Source organism: Heterocephalus glaber, unplaced genomic scaffold (genome assembly GCF_053883595.1).
Source record: "Heterocephalus glaber isolate CG9 unplaced genomic scaffold, H.glaber_assembly_v1.0 deba00001481, whole genome shotgun sequence".
In the NCBI taxonomy this organism is placed as follows: domain Eukaryota; kingdom Metazoa; phylum Chordata; class Mammalia; order Rodentia; family Bathyergidae; genus Heterocephalus; species Heterocephalus glaber.
In genome coordinates this window covers 14937783-14943961 of record NW_028258317.1, presented here as the reverse complement: position 1 = coordinate 14943961, position 6179 = coordinate 14937783, and positions in this window count along the sequence as shown.

Sequence of the window (6179 nt, the reverse complement as noted above, 5' to 3'; positions counted from 1 at the left end):
AGATTAAGCAGCAGAATGAGCCAACGAGAGGACAGAATTTCAGATATAGAAGATAAGATTGCAGTTAGTGACCAGGAAAAGAAAAATTTCTTTAAAATAGTAAGGCACCACAAGAAATCAATCCAGCAGCTGCTAGACAATGCAAAGAAGAATAACATAAGACTGATTGGAGTCAATGAAGAAACAGGAGAGAGTGCAGATGGCATTAAAAAAAAACTGTTCACAGAAGTGATGACAGAAAACTTCCCAAGCAGGGGAAACAAACTTGACATACAGATAAGTGAGGCATATAGGACTCCAACTAGCCATGATCACAAAACATCTACACATAGGCATATAATAGTTAAGATTCCAGAAACCCAACAGAAGAACAAAGTTCTACAAGCAGTTAGAGAAAAGAAACAAATCACATACAAAGGAATACCCATCAGAATCACAGCAGACTTCTCAACACAAACCCTCAAGGCTAGAAGAGCTTGGAGTAATGTATTTCAAGCTCTAAAGGAAAACAGCCTCCAACCCAGACTGATGTACCCTGCAAAACTATCTTTCAAAATTGATGGAGAAATAAGATACTTTCATGACAAACAGCACCTTAGGAAATTCATGAATAACCAGCACTCCAAAAAATTTTAGACAATATCCTAGGAAAAGACAATGTGGATCACAACCCCAGAAGCCCAGCACAATGAATCCATTGAGTGCAACAAGAAATTAAATGCAAAGGGAGAGAATCCAACAAAAAGAAAAAGTCATGACAATGATAAGTCAATACATATCAGTTATAACCATCAATGTTAATGGTCTCAATTCACCAATCAAAAGAAATAGACTGGCAGAATGGGTCAAGAAGCAAGACCCAACAATATGATGCATACACGAAACACACTTAATTCAAAAAGAAACTCATAGACTGAAAGTTAAAGGGTGGAAAACAATACTCCATGTGACAGGAACCCCCCAAAAAGCAGGAGTAGCTATCCTCTTTGCAGATCAAGGGGATATCAAACCAAAATCTGAAACTCTTCTGGTCCCAAGAGTTTCACTTAAGCAATAGTCAACTTGTATGTACAAATATATTGTGAACATGTGTTTTCATTCCTCTTAAGTAAAACTTAAGAACAGAACTGTTGGTTCTTAACAGTAATACAAGAAATTTCTATATTGTTTTCCAAAATGGTTTAATCATTTTACAATCACATTAGCAGTATTAGAAAGTTTTAACTGGTTCACACCTAAGCTGACATTTGTTCTTTTAAAACTTTTAACTTCATCTCCCTAATGAGTGTATAATACAATCTTGTTATTGTACTGATTAGTATTTTTCTGATTCTAGTGTTGCACACCTTTCCTTGTGCTGTACTGGCTGCCATCTTCTTGTGTCTACTTTTTAATTGGGTTGTCTATTAATGAGGTGTAAGTGTTCTTTATATATTCTGATCATAGGTTATATGTATTATAAATATGGTCTGTTGGGCCGGGGATTTATCTCAGTGGTTCTGCCGCCTGCTTCACAAGTGCAAGGTTCTGAGTTCAATCCCCAGTACCAAAAAAAAAAAAAAAAAAAAAAAAAAGCAAAACAAAACAAAAATATGGTCTGTTTAAGCACTACTTTTCATTTTCTTAATGATGTCATTCAAAGTTCTAAATTTTGATGGACTCATCAATTTTTTTCTTTTATACATCATGTTTTTTGTATCCTAGGAAATTCTTCCCTACCCTAAATTCATGAACATTTCCCCTTATCATTTCTTCTTAAAGTTTTATAGTTTTAGTTTTTCATACTTAGGTTCATAGATCCTTTCAAGTTATTTTTATGTATGGAAATAAAGGGTTGAGGTTAATTTTTTTACATATGCCTAACAGGTGTTCCAGTACCCTTTGCTGAAAACACTATCTTTTCCTCTGCTCTTGAGTTGAGTTTATGTTCTATAAAATGTTAATGTTAAATAATCTTTCAAAACTCAGTAGACCATATATGTGTGGTTCTATTTCTAGATTCTCTCTTTTATTCCAATGATCTATATGTCTTTCCTTAGGCCAACATTGACTTGATTACTGTAACTTTAGAATATGTCTTAAAATTAGGTAATAAATGTCTTCCAACACTGTTTTTCTTTTTCTTTTCTTTTTACTTTTCTAGGTCCTTTGTACTCCTACATAACTTTCAAATTTCAGTATCTAATTCTTCATTTATGGCAAGTATACATAGATCTGAATTTTTATATATACCTTGTGTTTTCTAATCCTGCTAAATTCAGATACAAGTTCTAGGGGCCCCTAGAGATTTCTTAGTATTTTCTCTGTAGATGATCATTTCATCTACATATAAAGATTTTACTTCTCCCTTGCCAATCCTATGCTAATTGTTTCTTTTCATTGCCAGACTATTTTGGTTTGGGCCTATGTTTCAAAATTTAAAGGACAGATGAAGAGTACGCATATCTTCCCCACTTTAGGGAGAAAGCACTGTATCTTTTCCATTCACATAAGGCATTTTTGCTGAAAGTATGGAGTACATGTCTTATCTGTTGAGAAGGTTCTGTTCTACTTCTAGTCTCCTGATAGCTCTTACCATGAACAGCTGTAGAATTTAGTCCAGTACTTTTTCTGCAACTACTGACAGGATCATATGGCTTTTTCCTTTCCTCTGTTAAAATAATGACTTATGGGGATGGATCTTCCAATGCTGAACCAACACTGCCATCCCTATAATAAAACCACTTTCTACCTACTGCCAGATCTGACTTCTAATAGTTTGTTTTGTTAAACAAATTTTTATCTATGTTCATGATTTTTTCTTCTATTATCTTTATCCGGTTTTAGTATTGGCACAATGTTGATTTCCTAAAATGAGGGGAGAAGTGTTCCTTCTTTTTTTTGCTTTAAATATTTGATATAATTTATCAGTTAAAATGTTTATGAGCCTCTTGTCATATGGGTAGGTTTTCAAGCTAGGAATATACTTAATAGGTGCTATTCAAATTTTATATTTCTTCCAGAGTCAGTTTCATTAATTTGTCTTCCAAGGTACTTCTTAGAAGTTGTCAAATTTATTTCAAAAAGGATTTTTGTAATATGCTTTCTATATCCTTTTAAATTCTGTAAAATCTGTGGTAATGCCCTCTAAATTTTGATATCGTAATTAAAACAATGTATAATTGATATTGCATAATAGAAACAAAGGTCTAAAGGAGTAGGGAAAGTGGGAGGGGTAGGGGAAAGGAAAGAAGGGAAAAAAAATATGAGAAAAGGAAAAAAAATGGAAACAAAGTCTTTGCAAATAGGGAAGGGTGGAAGGGGTGAAGGGAGGGCAGGGGAAGGGGAAAAAATAAGAACCAAGATACATCATGTAAAGGTACAAGATCCTAAGGATGAATGTAACTGTATTTTATACCTAAAATGTACCAATAAACTTAATGGGAAAAATAAATAAATAAATAAATCCAGCAGAGGGCAGGAGTCTCAGGAAAGGCTTCCCAGAGAAGCTACTGGGGCTGTATTCTGAGGACAGATGAATTTATGGGGAAGAGGGAGGGAGGGTGTTCACATCTTTCAACACTTCTCCCTTAGGGATTTGTTCTACTTTATATTAAAATGTATTTTAAGGCTAAAATAATTTAAAATTGTGTTACTAGCAATGTAAGGAGCAGACAGACTAATAAAGTCCAGAGACCTAAGCAGACATAGAAATTTAGTATATGATAACGTTGGCTGTGAGGCAAGAATAGATCATCTGATAAATAATTTTTAAGATATTAAATATACTATAAAGGTATAATAATTTAGCCAGCATGGTACTAGCACATATGATAGCTAGCTTAACAGAACAGAATGTAAAATTTAGAAATAGATCCTAATAGGCCCAAATTTAGCACATCATAGTGGTAGAATATCAGATCGAGAGGGAAAATGGATTTTTTCTATAAAAGGTGTTAACTCACTAGCTACCTGAAAAAAAAGGGAGAACATAGTTTCAAAATTAAACCACAAAAAATGTTGAGAGACTATGAGATATGTTTTTTAAAAACTAAACTTAATGAGGAAAAGGACTTTTATTTGTGGCAATTTAAAAACATGATCCCAGCACTCTTTTATCAAGAAATGGAATCTTGGCTAAGGATACGGCTCGGTGGTGGAAAAATGAAAGGGAAAGGAAGAGGACAGAACTGGAAAATGGCAGAAATGGTATGATTTAGTCTCCCAAGCTCAGGCTTTAGGAGACTAAAAGTTCCACTTTCTGTGTCTTGAGAAGGTTCACACTTGGAACTCAGGCTCCAGGCTCTGAGGACATCCAGCAAACATAGAGAGGTCATGTTTCGATGTTTAGGCCAATAGTACAACCAAGGCCCCTGCTGCTTGCCAGAATCAATGACGAGACATAAGAGTGAGGAAGCTTTCAGTGACTCAGCCCAGCTACATCCAAGTGCTGCTGCATGGCAGGGCCAGAGCAAGAACCTCTAGCGGAACCCAATCACCCCCAAACAAGAGGAGATAGCAGTGAAATGGCTGCTATTGCTTAAGGCACTGGGACTTGGGATAATTCGTTATGCAGCAACAGATAACAGATAATACATACTGTGTAACATAACCTAAAAGTCACAGAATTTAAAATTTTAGCATTAAAAAAATTAATAAATCAGGTTTGATGGAACATACGTGCAATCCCAGAGGAGGCTGAGGCAGGAGAAGCCCAGGCTGGGCAATTTAGCAATTTAGCAAGACTCTATCTCAAAATAAAAAATTTAAAAAGGGCTAGGGATGCAAAGAACCTTGGTCCAATCCCCAGGACAAGAAAAAAAAAAAAAAACCCAGGGGCTGAGGGTGTAGCTCAGTGGTAGATCACATCTCTAGCACATATGAAGCCCTGGGTTCCTTTTCCAGTACTACAAAAAAAGGAAGAAAAGGAAAAGGAAGAAAGAAAAATTAACAAAATGATAAGACAACAAATTGGGGAAAACACCGTATATTTGCACCTCCTATTATAGTAAATGGCTAATTTTCTTACTGTACCAATATTCTTAAAACAAATATACTCAGCTCATATGAATAGACAAAGGATATCAAGGGATAGTTTATAGAAAAGGAAGTGACACTTAAATGCATGAAAACTGCTCATCTTGGCTCAAAAGAGTGGCAATAAGATTACAATAAAATATCATTTAAAAAACTATAACACTGGGGAAATAGGTACTTTCATACATTGCTGTTAAAAGTATAAATTGAATAACTTCTATGAAAAATATTTTTGACAGTATCTATCAAAATTTATGGTGCACATATTTTTTGACCCAGCAATTCTGCTTCTAGGAATTTATCTTACAGATGCATTTATACATGTTCAAAATGACATGTCAAAGGCTCTTTACTGTCATATTGTTGAAATAGTAAAATGTGGGAAACAATGTAAGTATCCATTCACAGGGGTCTGCTATTTATTCCTACAGTGAAGGGCTCTGCTTGGATTTTTTCAAAATGAGGTTGTTCCATGTGTGCTGATGAGGAATGACCTCCATGATATTCTGTTCAATGAAAAAACAAGGAGATTCACAGGCTGGGTGCTACTATTTATGTGAATAAATACATGCATATTTAACATCTCTTAAAAGATGTATAAGAAACTGGGAACAGAGCCTCTAGAAAGAGTACATTACAAGGTGGGAGACACAATTTTCACCATTGGGAACATGGGTCTTGGACGTTTATTATATATTTCCACAATAAAGAAAGCATTCATTTAAACACAGCATTTGAACAACTGGCTAACCATTTGGAAAAACGAGCCCCATCTCTAGCTGGCTGCAGAGGTACACCCTTGTAATAATCCCAGCTCCTGGGAGACTGAGGCAGGAGGATCACAACTTTGTGGCCAGACCGAACAAATGAGTTTAAGACCCTGTCTACAAACTGAGACAAGAAAGGCTGGGGATGTAGCTCAATGGTAGAGCACCCGTGGGTTCAATCACGGTATGGGAGGGGGTCTCAAATCATACCTATATGCAAAATATTCCAAATGGAGGAACCTGGGGCTGTAGCTTCGTGGTAGAGCCTGTGTTTTGCATGTGTAAAGACTTGGGTTCCGGGCCCGGGGATTTAGCTCAGTGGTTTCGCCGCCCGCTGCGCAAGCGCAAATTCGATCCCCGGTACCAAAAAAAAAAAAAAAAAAAAAAAAAAAAGAT